Raw genomic sequence first — 17,778 nt, forward strand, 5'->3', positions numbered from 1 at the left:
TTCCTCTGTGACCTTGAACAAAGCACCTACTTCTTCTGTATTTCAGTTCCATTTCAGGAAAATGAGGACAAGGAAACTGTGCTATCTCAAGAGTCTTGTGAAAAGAAATTAATTAGCAGTTGTGAAGCATTCATATACTATGACCATGGCAATCTTCAGTCTGTCAAAAAATGGGGCAATGTACTAATGGTTTTTCTGTGGTCTGCACATCTAGAGAAGAGTCAGCACTACCAGCTTTATTCTTGAGCACCTGGTACTGGTGAAATCAATTACAATCTGCATCCATCCTGTTTGCCTCTGAAGGAGCACAGCTATATAAAGTAATGAATTAAAACCCACCACCTTTACTACACGAGCATATATTTTTTATTTGTCTGCCAATCAAAAAAAAAAGACAAAAAAACCCACTTAGAATTCTTACTCCTCCCCTAAAACAAGCTTCTCCAAAATTATGTTGCTAAAAAAAAAAAAAAAAAAATAGAAGGAGAAAAAAAGAGAAGAAAATGGAGCATCAGAGAAAATACCTATCGAAGGAGATTCCCTTTTACAAATTATTTTAGTAGCTAGCATACTCTGCAAGGCATGCACAGTGATCTCTCCTACAGGAGGCACAGTGTTTTAAATCTCATGGCTATCTCACACCACCCACAACTCAATTTTCTCACCTCTTCCCATTATTTCTATTTAATGCCTTCCTACAAATTCATCACAGATTCATAAATAGTTTGTGGATGACTTAAACTGGAGGTGGGATTGGCATATTTAGTATTCATGTAAAAGTTTAGTGATTTTGATGAAAAAACCAACATTTTTAAAATGTATCAATAACTCTTGAGTGATACAGTTTGTGCATGTAGAGCTATTATTAATATTTTTATATATTACTTATTTGTCTTACCTACAAGTTAAGTTCTCAGCTTAATGCTTTGGTCTGTTTTGAATTTTTAAATAGGTAGTTCTCTGTATTAAGAGTATTTTCACCTCAAGAATACTCAGTATGTCTGGAGTGGTTTCACTATGCTAATTAATTCCTGGGAGGTGTGCAATATGAATATCAATTTCTCAAATAAAACATGGGTCAGTTAATGTCTGAAAGAGCAAAAGAAAATACATCATAAGAAGAAATTTTTAACCCTTAGGCTAAATTGGCAATTTTAGTACTGTTCTCTGGAAATGTATGCTAGATTCCTGTAAAAATAACTCTTCACTCAAATTTAGTTTTAAGGATCTACGTTTAGGAATATTTTGAATAATTTGAAAAAAATACTGTAATATAATTTCAAAGCAGTTTGCTGATTATTTTTTCCCCTGCCAATACAGCTGTCAACTGCTATTGCCAAAAGCTTTAGTTTCACAGAGATCATTTTATGGGTCAAGATTTCCTTGATGTTTAAAAAAAAATAATTTTTAAAGACTGTTTAATGAACAAGCCTGTAAAGGCTTATAAAAACACATGAATGCTTCACTTCTATTGCATGTACACATCTACAAACATTCAACATAGGGTCCTAATTCTGAAGGTAATTTACATGCTTCCATAACTTCTGGGATTCCCACAGAACAGCAGTTTTTTCCCATGATATGTGTGTTCAGCAGCTGGCACAACACCTGACTAATCCCATGGAGAAAGCTGCCGCAAAGATGATTGATAAGACAGAATGTAATGATGGAAGTACAGAAATTATAGACATTGTAGATTGAAGAATGCTCAAGCGTGGCTGAAGTTATTCTTCCCTGACACTTAATTAACACTCACCTGTCGTGTTTTCCTTGAAAAAGAAAGATTATTACTCTAAATTTTACTGCAATAACTTCAGATACTGACAGCCTGATAGTAGATAACCTCAAAATTACGGCAAGTGTTTATAAACGAGTTTTTTGAAAGCAGCACAGACACGCTGACACTCTAGAATAAACATATTTTAACATACATGCACAAACCATACTTTTAAAGTAAAATATGCAAGCTGCCTTTGAAATCGCCTTTAGTTTTTCTTTGGGATGCTGAAATAACCAGAGATCTTAATACTGGTGTTATTCTTGTTTAGCACATATTGGCAGGGCTTTCAGCAGCTGCTAGTGACAGACAAGGTTACAATTGTGCCAGTTCATGAAGTGCCATTATAAAATCCAGCTTCTTTTCCTTTCCCTTTTTTGGGTGTTTTGTTGTTTGTTTGTTGTTGTTGTTTTTGTGGGTTTTCTTGGGGTTTGGGGTTTTTTTGTTTGTTGTGGGGATTTTTTGTTTTTTGGAGGGGGGGTTTGGGTTTTGTTTTGTTTTTCCCAAGCCATGTATAACTACAGATACAAAAAATTTTTTGAAAGGACAAATTCAAGCATATAACTTCTCTTTTCTTTAACTGAATGTCACTTCAGTTTTGAACTTGTGATGAGTATGCACAGGACAACTAGAATTTTTAGGTATGTAATTTCTCTAATTAGAGAAAAAATAATTTAGTTGTGGAAACCTATTATTTTCTTATTCTCAAACTGAATAAGTTTGCATGGAAAAAATATTTTTAACACAGGCAAGTGAAAAAAATTACACGGAAAAGTATCTTGCAATTAAGCAAATAAGGATTTTTAATTTTATCTTTGATAGCTTAACTTTTAAATTGTAACCTGACAGGGAGAGGGAGAAACATTGCTTTATTGCTTGAGGACCTGACAGTCCTCAACTTAAATTTAAGTATTGACTGTGGTTTCTTATGCTTTTCTCTCACTTTTCCCTAATTCTGTAGAAACACAACAAGAAAAAGTTTGGGACATGGCAAGGACATATCTGCAAACACTTTTCATTAGAAGAGAATAGAATGCTTTTGCTTCAGTGGGATCCTAAAAATGTTGAATTCCCAGACTCTTGGTTGCTAAAGGATGCACTCTGAGCTTTGAAAGATCAGATACTTTCTATATATATCAGACCTATCAAAATATTATGCTGCACTGATCTGTGAGATTTAGATATCCATTAACACTGTATGAAACACTTAGGAGTTGTTGTCCTTCCCAAACCATGAAGCCAGATGTGCAGTGTGAGGTTTATTTCTGTTCTGCAGATTACTCCTCATGCAAACACAACAAAGGTTTCCAGAACCAGAACTTTCCCCCAGCCAGAGAAACTAACTAGAATTAATAAGAATTCTAAGATATCCACATAAAATAACCCATAATTGCCTACATATATCACAAGCCCATCCACAGGTCAGCAGGCACCACAGACAGCAGGTTACCTGGCTCTGTTGCTTCTGCAGCCTTCCATCTCCTTTTGAATCAGAGGAAGGAGAAAGCCCCGGCATTTCTGTGTGCTGTTTTTGCACAATGTGTGAATTTCTTGGCTTGTCCTCTTGTGGTTGTAAGGTTTGCATTTCACCCTGCCCTACCTGCCAAGGTCAATAAAAATGTCTTGTTTCCATGCTCTTTTTGTTGTACAAGGTGATACGAATGGAAAGGTTGAATTCTTCCCTGAACCACAGTGTCAGAAATTCAGAATGGAAAATCTTGGAATGAAAGGTTGAATTCCTCCCTAAACCACAGTGTCAGAAATTTAGAAGGGAAAATCTTGGGATTATGCTTACATTTGACTTATATCTAGTTGTGATTTCAGTGAAAACTACTAGCAGGCACTATTTAGATGAAGAGGTGTTGGAGGACTGTGAGAGATCTCTAGGAAATCCATGGAGAGTAAAAAAGGTTTTATATCTTCTGCAACAAGAAAGTAGGCAGTGACAGATGGTGCAGAATGCAAAGTTCACAGCAAAAGCTCCTCTGTTAAATTATAGATACTTATGTGGCATATACATACCTCTAGCCTTAAATCTGAAACCAAAAAGGGTAGAGTACCCATCTACTCTGGCTGGTATGTGTGATTGTGCTGTTGAAGACAGACAAGAGGCCTCAAATGACATAAGAAAACACCAGCCTGACTCTCCAAGAAAATTTATTCTTGATTTTGAGGTAAAAAAGTGTGTAAACATTGGTTGAAATATCCATATACTTCCAATTATTCTTTGCTTGTATGTTTGTTTAAAACCAGCCCAGAAAAATACTGTCATGTAACTTAAGCTCTGACAAATTTTGTAAATTCAACAACAACAACAAATATATGTATATATGAAAAACTTTATTGTAATTCTATGGGTTTAGATATTTATTTCCATGTCAGCTTCTGTAAGTTCATCTTCTTACAAAAAAATTATTGTGTGGTTATAATATATGACAGTCTTCAAAATTATGATATAATGATACCCTATATCTAAACCAAATTTAATTACACTGCCCAAATTGTGAGTAATATATTAAGTTAAGATAAATAGCTTTAAATAGGCTGCAAGGCAGAGTTGAAGGCCTACTTATTTAAAAATATTTGGAAACTGTGTTTAAACACACAAATCTGGAGTAATATTTCACACCAACATCATGCGAGTTCGATACAATTCAAAGCATTGTTCTCACTGTTCCTGAGGTTGGTCTTGAAAGAATCATCTGTAAACAAGAGTGAAGCTAAACACTTCCCCTAAAACCATGAAGGAGGAGACTTCAGTTTCACAACTACATTTTTATAAGCTTTATTCCCTGCTTTTTTCTCTGTTTCATTATTAAGACATTTCTTTTTACACCACAGGCACCTAAGGTCAGGTAACAATTGTTCCTAATTTTCAGCAGGCCGCCCCAAAGGTATTTTTTGCTAGCACAGCTACACTGCCAGGTGCAGAGCCACCAGTCATTCACAGTGGTACTCGTGACATGAACACTGATGGGATATCACCTATAGGCTGTAACTACTCCTCCTGCAATGTCACTGTGGAGCGTTTCCAAAGGATCCACCACCAGCGGGCCACTCTCAAACAAACAAATTAGGCAATAAACTCCATCAGCTGAGAAGCACAGCTGCCAGGCAGACATGCAAGTTTGTTTTCTCTGTCCTTCAGAGAATGGCAGCATCTAAATACAATGGGGTGGGGAGTGGTTCTCATTAACTGCAACTATACATCTGAATCTACTGTGCTATAACGTGTTCTTTTACCTATCTCTTCACCATCTGGATTTGCACTGTTTCTCTGGAAGTCTTCCTCAAACCTTGAGCCCACAAGTTTCTCCGGTGAAGTCGTATGTTCGAAGAAACTACTCACACTCTCTAACAGATGCTTTGTAGGATTCAAACTTTGCTTTGCTTTCGGTACGAGTCACTCACCTAAATGTCATTCAACTATTCTTTAAATGACACACATGATTTTTTGGCACATTTAGTGTCTTTCATGATCTAAGAAAATTTTGTCAATGGCTTCATCTTCAAGCTAAAAGAGTTCAAAGAGTCACTCCACTGGTTATCTAGGTAGTGGAAGGAGACTGGAATTTCTGCCAGCTGCACTTGATATTTTTTGCCTCTACTGAATGTCATCTTCACCTTTCTTCTGAAATTTGATTTACCTACTCCTATTCTAAATGCTTTGTGCTACTCTACTATCAGTCTTCCAGCTGCTGATATCAATTTCACAGGTGTCTGTGCATCTATTCTCCTAAACAACATACTCATTCTTTCATATAACAAGCTACACTGGCTTTTCAGTGATTTCCTTGGTACACAACTCCCAGCAAGATTCACAATTTTAGGGAACAAGTTCAAGACATCAGTAAAGTCCCTTGGGCACTAAAACTTTCATGCTCTTAGCTAGGCCTACCCACAGTGCTGAGTGTTTTTGTCAACATGTTGTCTACTTTTTTTTTGCTGCTGACAACACACCAAATAACACTTGATATGCACTTCACTGGTTCTGAAGTCACAGAATGTACATCAGGCAGAACATAACAGATGACATGGCATACAGCACAGTCAATAAGAAATCTGGCCAAGATTTTGTCAGGAACTGTCAACAAAAACAGTACACTGTAGTTTCTGCAGTCTGATTTTATCTTTTCTGCTTTCAGGTGGTGACAATGATTGCTTTTTGACATCCTCCAATATCTCTTGGCTTTCTATATGGATAAAGTAATCACCAAAAGCACCAGACCTTTCCTTGATACAATAAGTGACCATTATCATCATTTTGCCATCACCTTTATAATCTAATTTACAGCTTCTGATTAAGTGCTGGGAAGATCACATTTATATATGTGTTACAACTGTTCCCTAATTAATATATTTTTAAAATTTTCACTTTCCAGTTCTCCCTTTCTATATATACTGTCTGTTCCACCATGATGGGTTTCTGTTTCCTTTCTTCCAGCAAGTAATTTCCTGCCTCTCATTTCCTTCAAAAATGTTCTCTCTCTGCTCTGGGACTGTATGACAGTTTTCTCACTTCTGCATGACAAAATGCAAATGGTGTGCTGAGAAATTTTGGGAAAGCCCTTCTACCAAGAATTACATTCCCATTCTTCAAAAGGAAATTTAAAACTAAATGCTTCAACTACGGGTGTTTAAGGTTATTTAAGCATTCCTAAAGGTTTTTTTTATGGTGTTCTCTATAAATGGCATAATACAATTCTGTTCAGGTTTCTGCCTTAAATCAAAAGGAGAATGCCAGAATTGCAGTCTTTCACAACCTTCTTGCATCACAGACAATAAAAATCCACTGTAAACAACAGTATTTTACAACAAAATATCAATAACAACATTACAGAAATAGACTCTCAAATGTGTTTTATGTGTTATGCGGTTTTATAGAACTGTGTTAGGATAGAAAACCCCAATATTATCAACAGTCTTTTAACTGAATTCACAGTATTTAATTGATTTTGGTCAAGTGTTCCACAGGGGCAGTCTTGCTAGAAAGTCTAGTATTTTCCAGTTAAAATCAATAGGAGAATGTTCACCACATTCAATGGGGAAAAGCCAAGTCCGAAACAGAGTATCATCAATCCACTGCAAACGGTCCAGAAAACATGTACAGCCATTTAAACTGCAAATACATTTTTATAAAGTGCTTCCACCCAGAGTTAGATGATATGTTTTACATCTATTCAATATAATTTTTAAATCTAAAAAAGTGACTTTTAAATATTTTCACCTTACTTTTGCCATATGATAGAGTCGAATTAATAAGCAACTCCAATGCAATCTAGATGCTCAGCCAGCTGTCTCAGGCAGCTCACACCATGTTATTAAAGACTTTCTGGCACATGATTAATTATATTGCAACAAACATGTTCCCAAACTGTTTTTATTTTCTTCTTTTATAAAGCATGCGTTCTACTTACTTCAAGGAAACACCAAATAAGGTGTTAATGATCATCTTTTCCCCAGATAATTAAAGAACTTTCCTGAGAAATATCATGCTGTTGTTCAGGCTTTTATACAATGATTACCAGCAGATATCGAGTGTTTACACTGAATATGACACAAATTAACCTAGCGGGAAACTCATTACTGCTGTGTACTTAAATGGTTATGAATTAACATATGTACCTATCTAAATTTGAAGGTGGGAATTGTTTAGTGTGCTGAAACTGGAATGCTGTTGCTAGTTCTCATAAAAAGCACAGATCTCATTCAGGATAGCCTGTTAAAATCTAAACAACTGTCGTAAAATTCAGGTAAATCAAGCAGCTTTTTCAATACCATGTTTCTCCCACAGCTTCCTTTCTCCTCCCTATCCTTCCTTTCACAACATCTAGGGGCCTACTCTTCTGCTTAAAAAAATGCACTCGTTCTCCGTATTCTTTGTCTTGTACTACTGATACCCTTCTTTACAGTAGTTCCATAGCCAGATTTATCACCTTCTAATTTGAGACTCCGATGTAGAGGCCTGCAAATTTTAGGATTGTTCATACATATAATTTACCATATGTAAAACAAATTTTAAAATATTCCAATCCTGTACTATAAATATTTTTGCTATTTATTTGTATTTTTAAAAGTTTGATAGATAATATACACAATTATAAAATACTGTGGAGGTTGATACACCAGAAAAACTGACAATATTTTACCAGTTGGTAAGCTGATAGTATTTCAAGAATTTACTTCCTCCATGTTTGTAATGGCTGTAGTGTTCCAGGTCAAACAGTAAGTTTGAACACTACTCTGAATTTTCTATAGAATGACAATACTAAAAAGGGAAGCAATAATATACAGAATCACCTAGTGCTGTAGTTTCCAAATCGCTGAAGAGGGCTATTAAGGAACACAAGAAAAATAATGCAAAGTAATATAAATCTTGATGATAAATCTACAACTCTAGGACGAAGAAAGCTTAAGTTATTATATCTTATTAGTTATCATTTTGACCTAATTTTTGTATCAAAATTTTGCTTTCACTGAGGGAGACTTATGGCTAGTAAAAAACGTAGTAAATGAGGATGCTAGAGCTCACTGAAGTTGAAGAAGTATTAATAATTCAGTGTTAAATAGCACTGGTCCCAGTGCTAATCCCTGAAGAACACCACTCCTCATGGTCTCCACTCGGACATGGAGACTTTTACTGCAACCCTTTAAGTGCCACCATCCAGCCAATTCCTTATTTACCAACTGGTCCAGCCATCAAATCCATGTCTCCCAAATTTAGAGACGAGGCTGATGTTCAGAACAGTATAAAATGGTTTGAACAAGTCCAGGTGGAAGAAATATGTTTCTTTTCCTCCATTTACCAACATTGCTGCCCTGTTATAGAAGGCTACCAAACTTGTCAGACATGGTTTGCCTTTAACGAAGCCATGAGTGTTGGTTTCATCTCATTTTCCATGTGCCTTAACAAGGTTTTTTTCCTAGAAAAGATTGGGACAAGCAGCCTGTATAGATTACTTCTGTCACTGCCCGATTCAGAGAATGTTGTCCTTACTGTTAATGGGAGAGATGATGACATGTGAGCTCATTCAAAATCAATCCGGCTTGCTGGAGGCACTTGAGAGATAATTCTGAGAAATAGATTAGTGCATTGGAAAGAGTAGAAAGAAATGCAGGGGGTAACATGGATACCAAAAGCTTCATCAGGCTCCTGCAGCTTTCAGCTGGACAACCCTCTCTTACCTAGCGGGTACCTGCTTTAAGAGTGCATGCAGAATGTGGATACCTGCCCACACCGTGCCTTGGAGTTGAAAATAAACTGTCAGCTGCCTGATACAAAAGTGAGACTGCTACAGGCACTAGATCATGGAAAAATAAAATATTTTCATTAGGAGTCTAACAGCCATGACATTAAACTGTACATAACAAACAGTTATCAAAAATCTTAAATAAACTATGTCTAAACTGTCTTATCCAGTGGCATCAATATCAATTTAAATCAGTAAAAAATCTGGGCTTCAGATTTTTTTAGAAGGTGAGAATGTCAACTCCAGTCTCCTTTAAATACCTATTAATACATTTTCAACTTTGGCATGTAATTAGGAGACATATTCCCAAATGTTGAAGGCATCAAGTGATTCAGTGGAAACTATGAGATAACTAGGGCTGCTTGTAGTCAAGGCACTAATTTAAATGCTTTCCTAATGATTTAAAGCTTACTTATTATACATTGCCAAGTCTACTGAAGAACACCTCAACAAGAGTCCTTTTCTTCTGTTCCAGCATGCTGCCCATAATCAAAGTTTTCACTGTTCATTATGTGTATTAGTTTCCTGGCACACCTAGTCCTGATCAATATGTGGTGTAGCCGTTCATCAAAAATCACTAACAGTATATCCAAAAATAATGTAAAAGAAAGAGCCTAACCAATGAAATTAATGCAAAACACTCTGTTGAGCATTTTATCTGCTGACTGGGTTTCCTAGAACCACAGAATATGCTGAGATGGAGGACACCAAACAGAATCATGGAGTCCAACTCCTGGACCTGTGACCATTTCCTGGGAGTCTGTTCCAGTGCCCAATGATCCTCTGGATGAAAAACTTTTTTCCTGGTTTGATTTTGTTGTTTTAACTTCATGGAGGCATCAGGTAACTGGGCTTCCATTCAGTTCTAACTCACTCCTCAGCTAATCCTGCCTGGTATTCATAACATTTACATATGGATGAGAAGAACAGAGCAATCGCAAAAATCTGGAAACATGGAAAAGCTGTCATTTTTACCACAATAGCATTTGCTGCATGGATAGAAACCTAAACCCCAAACTTCATATCACAGTTATGCAAGTATTTGCTCACACTTTAACACTGAATAATGTTGCAGCAGGCATACTAGACCTCTACTGGTAATACTGCCAGCATAATATAAAAATAGTCTACAGTCCATTTTAAGATCAACTCAATATGCTAACCATTAACTTATAAGAAACTCACCCGCTATAAAAAAACCAAAATTAAACGGATTTATATTCTCAAATCTTTTACCTTTTATTCCCTTTGTGTTAATTGTACTTTGCAGGTTTTTCACCACACCACCAATCTTAGACACTCCAAAAATACAACTGAAAAGGCACATTTTTTGAAAAATAACCACAATGAAATATTTTCAAGTTTTTAGTGTTCTCCTGTACATTTGTTGGTTTTTTCCACTTGTATAAGATCAGGTTATTTGTGGTAGTGTAGTTAATGCAGAGCATATATACAAATGCTGCAACACACTCAAGTCACCAAGTCAATACAAGAAGATAGTGGAATTTAAAGTGTCAATGGAAAGATAATCCTGTTAAAATTAAGATTTTTTGCATGTGCATTTTTTAAAGTAGAAGCACAAAGGTAAGTGTGAGGAAGAACTCTACATTATTTTGCTTATCTGTTAATAATAAAGGATATCTTTTCTCTGCCTCTTAGAAGAAGTGGTAAGTGTCTTGACTGCATTGTTTACAACTCACTAATACTGAACTTATTTTGAAATACTGCTTTAGTTTATTTAGTTCTACCAACCTAGTAAATACCACAAACTATTTACAAAATTTACATGTTGTAAACCTGGTGGGTCTCCAAGCCCTGTGCCGCCACTTTCCTGTTCCCTGCAGTGGGATGGAGTAGGGAATGAGTAGGTAAAAGTGAGAAATTTCCTGGGATGAGATAAAGACAGTTGAATATGTAAAGCAAAGCTTTACAATGTGTTATTGACACCATCGTACTCACAAATTCAAAACATAGCACCTTACAAGCTACTATGAAGAAAATTTCATCCCAGTAAAATCTATACAGAAGTATTTGTAAAAAGCTGAAATGTTTGCGAAGTGCTTAAAATTACACCTAAGTAAATACAGCGCCAAAGCACAGTGAATAACAAATTATTTTCCTTAGCTTCCAGCCGATCAGCTGGCTTATTTGCATATCAGTGTACATCCTATTTAAATTCATAGTAGTATGTAAATAATTTCTAGGGTTTTTTTAATATATTGGCTCAATGCACATTACCACATACCAGTACATGAATCCACATGGCTGCTTCACTACCAGATCTTTTGACAAAAACCATTTTTACTCTGTCTCTATGTATATACTTAAATATTCAATACCATGTGGATGCACCTTTACACTTCCTTTAGGTTTAGAATTAACCTTGAAAATTAAATAAACAAGCAAACAAAAAAATAAAAAAACCCTCAAAAAAAAAACAAAACCCAAAACCCCAAGCCCCCCAAACAAAAAACAAAAAACAAAAACAAAAACAAAACAAAACAACAACAACTAAATCCACCTGAAAATATCAGAACCTGTATGCTAGCCTAGGAAGACTTCTTGTAGACCATTTTATTCAGAGAGAAACCCTGACAAAGGTAAATCAAACAGAAAATCAAATCAAATCAAATTGAAAACTAAAACAGTATGCCACTAGGATTTTCTAAAAGACCTCATGAAAATCTTTGCAAAAAAAAAAAAAAAATAGTGCATGCTTAAGAGGGAAGAATTAACTTTGGGATGCTAGTGGGAAAAATAATCTTCTTTTCTTCCTTTACTCCCCAATTCAGGGTAATTGACTTTCACTTATAGTGGTATATACTCATTTTCTTTCCTGTCACCCAAGAGTCTAGTCGAATACCACAGTTTTCCCAGAGTTACACCATTAAGAGGCATAAATTTGTGTGTGAGCACCTCCGTCTCTGTTCATATCTGAACAAGGAAGCAAACTAATATCAAAATGCCATTCTTCAGAGTATCTCAACTATTTCATTATATATTCTGGGGTTTAGGTCTACCAGAAGTTTTCCATACTTTAAATGAGATTATACTTTCCCTACTACATCGGGAAACAAACAAACAAACAAAAAACAAAAACTCCCAAAAATGATGTTATAAGCATGTCTTTGTTCCATGTTTTCTGCCTTTAACCTAAAGTTGTTTTTTTTTATGTTCTTCAGCAGAATACTTCCTGTACATTCATTTTAATATTCTATCATACCTGCCTAGCTACTGAACTAGTTCATACTAGCTTCAGCTTGAGTTCTCTTCTTTTTTTTCTTAACAGTTCTGACATGTCTCCTGCAGGCACCTCTCATAGGCTGTATCAAAAAAAAAGATGAGAGTGACCCTAGGGGGTGCACTCCAACCAGGGACATGAGTGAAGAATAAAAAGTGTAGACCCTGATTAACAAATAATAACAAATCATACCCAACACAACAGAATAAGGCAAGAATTTTGTAAAATAATTTCATTTTCCCCTGTGGAGAATTACGATTTTCCAAAAATCATATTCCCTTCTAAATTACTTCCACCAATCTTGGCTGATAGCTACTCTTTAAAGTGAAGAGTGCAGAAAATGGCCTTTCTCATAAAATATCTTTGTTTTGAAAATGAGGCTCAGACCCTAAGAAGCATAAGTGTGGATCTATAACCTATCAGATGAGACTGAGCTTTATCTGTGGGGCTACACCAGCACATGAGGAAGGGTGTCCTGCTCACCAGCCTCTCCAAACACTCCAGTGTCAGTGAAGCCATCTGCTGCAGCCACCTCCCTTCACCTTCTCCCCCTCCTACATGGACCCAGGCTGAACTCACACATGTGGCTCTCATGTGAGCCACACCTACAATCTGAAGGAAGATGTAGCAGGAGGGGAATGTATGCCCTGGCTGTGCTCTTGTATTTGTTGCACAGGAGATGATGATTAATTTGATTAATAACCAGATTTTAAAGTTGAGAGTTCTTTGATAAATCTGTTTTTTCATTTTTTCATTAGGACTATCATTCAGTTAAGTATTTCAGAACATAATGTTTCATCTTTTTGTTAATATTTTCCTTTTTTCATTTGTATGAACATTCTACTCTCTCATCATTGTTTTTGACATTTATTCTTTTATTTCTTCCCCGTGGTCTTCTTAATTTCTCTTGTCAATTATCATTTTATACACATTATGAATCACTTCAGCATGTGCCCATTCCAAAACATTAATCATTCAAATTTTTAATAAACAAGCATTTTTAAAGAGCTATAATGTTGGGTTTTTGTTAAAAACAGTGCATAAGATTTCCAACAGAAACTCCAATATTACCCTCCTATATCAATATATAGGACTGATCCAGACCTGAATTGTAGGGGATTTCAAGGGTCTTGCATAGGTAATGCAGAACCAACAATGCAGAAAATTTTGCAAGAGCAGCAATCACATGGGACAGTTATCACATAGTTGTCACATATCACATCATCTCTGTTTATTGTACAGGAAAGCAAGGAAAGTCTTGTCCTCTCTCTCTTTGACCTACTTTCACTGAGCTGTGATGATGGAATTTGTAGCTGGCTTACGTTTTTATTTTACAAAATCACAACAGAATGACATCTAGTGTCTAATTAAACACTGATTTGTCTCAGACCTAGAAAGTTGCTTAAGTTCTTAACTGGGTAAAGTAAAACTGCACTTCATTGTGATCTGAGACCACATTCTCTCAGTAACAAAGTCAAATCAATCCTGCCACTAAAACACGATGCTCTTTTTAGTACGTTTGCTTGCTTCTCCTTTTGCTTTTTTGGCTGGAGGACACCTCTCCTACGCAGACAGAAGAGAGAGCTGGGACTCTTCAGCCTGGAGAAGAGAAGGCTTCAGGTCGATCTTGTAGCAGCCTTCTAGTACCTAAAAGGGGCCTACAAGAGAGATGGAGCAGAACTTTTTACATCTTCAAACTGAAGGAGGGAAGGTTTAGAGTATATATTAGGAAGAATTTTTTACTTTGAGGCACTGGAACAGTTTATTTGCCTAGAAAAGCTGAGGAAATTCCCTGTCCCTGAAATTGTTCAAGGCCAGATTTGATAGGACTCTGAGTAACCAGGTCTAATGGAAGGTGTCCCTGCCCATGGCAGAGGGTATGAAACTAGCAGGTCTTTCAAGTTCCTTCAACTCCAACCATTCTGTGATTCTGTGATTACCAGTGAACTATCGTTTTGCATTTGTTCAGGTTGATACTTCTGCTTATATAAGCAGCCTGACTGCCAAATGCATATCTATGGTAACTGATTTAATACAGAATCAGTCTGCAAGTGTTAGCTTGGTGTTATTAGTCAATGGCAGATCTCCTACTGATTCCAGTGATGCCAGTAACACTATTGCTTTTATAAATTGCACACAAAACCCTAACTATCATCAGTGTTGTTATCAGATACTGTGCATGTCTACAAGTTGAGTGTTAACATGTTTTCCATTTCAGGGTTTTACTCACTATTATTTATATATTAATTTCTCTAGGACTCTGTATCTGCCATATATATATATACATGTATGTGATATCCATAGAAGCATCTTTTTCAACTTGGGCTGAATTGTGGCATTATTTGTACTCTTCTTTTATTTGGAGACAGTTTTCGGTCTATCTTTGGCATTTCTCTTGCCTTTGAGAGTGCTCTTCACACCCTCCAACCATCAAATTAGTATCTCAACTTCTGGTGTCTCAAGTGGTCTTCATCTGACACAGTCATTTATTGATTGCATTATTTATGATGTTACTGATGCTCAGCTATAGCATTTATTCTCATTATTGTTCCCAACTGCTTTCTCCCTAATCTAGTCAATAAGAGAAGCCTTGCCTTAATTTCAGCAATATATGAACTCTGGACAGCTTGCTCCAGATGACCAATCAATTGCACTACTCAATAACAAACACAGGGCTCTCCTTGAAGGCATAACAGCAGAAATCCTCGTTGCTGCGTTGCACTCTTAGATGCTATCTGTTCAATGATGTCAGCTAACTTTCACTATTCATTACCGCACACTCTGTGTGAAGACTCTCAATTTTTTTTATAGTGACAGTGCACATAACATTTCCTCTGTTTTTCCTACAATGTTCACTAGTTTTCGAGTAAATCTGCCCACAACCTTGCTTTCTCCTCAAAGACAAATTAATATGATTATGTAATTAATGTTCAATCACCTCACTGGCAAATCTATGTGCAGTAATTAGAAATTAATTGTTGAATTATGGCTGTTCAAACAGCATAAGTACTAACTGTCAAATATTCAAATGTAAAGGCATTGTGTAGGGAAAAAAAGGAAGAATTTGAGAACTAATTTTCTCAAGAAAATTCTGCATGGCATAAAACACTGTGCAATATTTTATCTTCATATTGGCCCAAAATTGTCCAGGAGTAGGTAGGAGTATCATCAATAAATTAGACCTTATTAAGGAAAGAGAAACAATTGTGTCTTCATTATTCAGAATGCGCATAGGCATACTAAATGCACGAGTTTATTTGATTCATAGTATCATGGATTCTTTGCATCTGTAGATCTGAGAAGCTTTTAAAATATTCTGAAAGGTCTTACATGTAATCAGCAGAGATTTTGTACATCTGATTGAATATCATAAATATGTACTATAATATGCATTATAATAATTTCATGGATAGTTATGAATATATTGTTTATAGAAGTAGAGAATGTAACCATGTAAAAATCTATTTCCCTCAAAAAATTTATATGTGTAAAAGGCTGAATTCAAGTTAGGTTTGATATAACTCTTAAGGAATTGCAGATTTGATTTTACACTGCCACACACCACAGCCCCAAGCACATAGACTTTTTTGGATAGACTTGATTTGTACTTTGCTAGACCCAGTCCTGTGGGTCCCATCTGTTTCTGGAATGAAATTACCTGATCTTAAAGCCCTTCCATGTAAGACTATGACATTACTTTCCAGAAGGTAATGATAAATGGAATTTAAAAGATTTATAGGCCACCTCAGTTTAGCCTGCTAAAGAAGAGCACAGAGCTACCATTTTCACAGAAGATAAGCAATGATGACCCAGGGAGCATTCTCTTGTCAGTGAAGAGCCCATATTGATCATTAGACTAATTAATTTTCTGTGCCTACTTACAGAAGACATGGAAAAGGGTGTCCCTCTCTGCTCTTTCTTTTCACAAACAAGTACTTTCCTTTTCTGGAATCAAAAGCACTTCATGTTATGAAGCTTTTATTTAGAGTGTGTGTATATATATGTATGCACGTACATATGCACACAAGCCTCTCTAGTTCAGAGAAATGTTAAAGGAGAGGGTTTTTTTTTTGTTTTGTTTTGTTTTGTTTTGTTTTTTAAATATTTGCAGAAAGCATCCTGATATATGAGACAAACTTAATATGTATGATATATGGAAAAACTTAATCTGTACAGCTGCTTCAAGATTTTCACTCTTTTCAGAGGCCCTGTGAAACTCCAGAACTAATAGGAATCATAAATATATATCAGTTTGGGAAGCATCTCTTTTACTTCCACAATGGAGAGAGGTAAAGGTATGTTTGGAGCTGTATTCCAATGTTAGGAGAAACAAATCAAAATCTTTGTTTTGGCAAAGGCCAATTAAGATGGATCACCTAAGTAAGCCACAACAGTTACCTGCCCTAGTCACTGTACGAGATATTTCTCTGGAGGAATATTTTAAGATTTAATTGAAGATATATTAAGCAAAAACTCTTGTTAAAATGCTGAAAGAAATATTGTATACTCCCCACCTATGCCTTTTTTTCTTCAAGATTTCATATAAATACTCCAGTATAACTTAGAAAACATATTCTGTAATTAAGACATGTGAGAAAACCTACTAACACAGAGTAGATCAAATTCTTCAAAATATAAAACAAATAAAATTTCTACCAAATTAACAACTAACTTTAAAGCCATTTACTTCAGACATACTTAAGAAATATAAAGCTATGTTTTTTAATAGTGAAATACTGTAAGCAATTTTTAAAAATATATTTTAAATACAGAGCTAAATAGTTATCCTGAAGACTACTGTGGCGGGCTATAATTATGATAATTTCAAGTAATACTGCCTTGACTAAGCTAACATCCAAAACAAAATAGTTTGCTGGAAACTATAAGAAGTGAAATAAGAGGAATTCTAAGTTGTTTCTGTCAATACTAATTACATGTCTGCAACAAGGTTAAATTAGTTGACTCTATAGTCAATATTCTTAGAGTAGTCTGGGGTTTATGTCTTAATTATTGTGTCTTTTTTAACAGAACAAATTAAAGTTTCAGTACTATGCTGTAGGCTTTCCCTTTATCCCTCTACTCCTTCAATGTTTTTACTAGTTAAAAAGGTTTTTCTGAGTAGTGAGATATCTAAGGCACATATAATTAATCTTAATTAATTTCTAGTGGAGCTACAGTTCATATCAATCACACCTAAAAAAATGTATTATAAATTCAGATACTCAGATATAAATTGGAAAATTGGACAAGCCTTCTGAGTGAACTTTTCAGTTATAGCATATGTGTATTTCACTGTAGAAAGATTTGTGCTCATTGTTAAATTTTAAAAATGAAAACAAGCTAAGGAAGCTCAGCTAAGCTCAGTTCTTCATTAAAAAGTCTTATAGCTAAAGCAAGCTCTGTAAAAAAACCCAATTATACAAATTATAAATATGGTTTTCAAAAATGGATGGTTTCACGATCTGAGTTCTGTTTTCTCAGGAGCAATTATGAAAAGGTTAAAAATTTGT

At 35.5% G+C, this 17,778-nt stretch overlaps 1 protein-coding gene across 1 annotated transcript in view; it reads right to left on the reverse strand.

Moving 5' to 3' along the window:
* NALF1 (NALCN channel auxiliary factor 1) overlaps positions 1–17,778 on the reverse strand; it is a 440,143-nt gene that overhangs the window by 352,620 nt on the left and 69,745 nt on the right.

The sequence above is a fragment of the Sylvia atricapilla genome, chromosome 2 (assembly GCF_009819655.1).
Source record: "Sylvia atricapilla isolate bSylAtr1 chromosome 2, bSylAtr1.pri, whole genome shotgun sequence".
In the NCBI taxonomy this organism is placed as follows: domain Eukaryota; kingdom Metazoa; phylum Chordata; class Aves; order Passeriformes; family Sylviidae; genus Sylvia; species Sylvia atricapilla.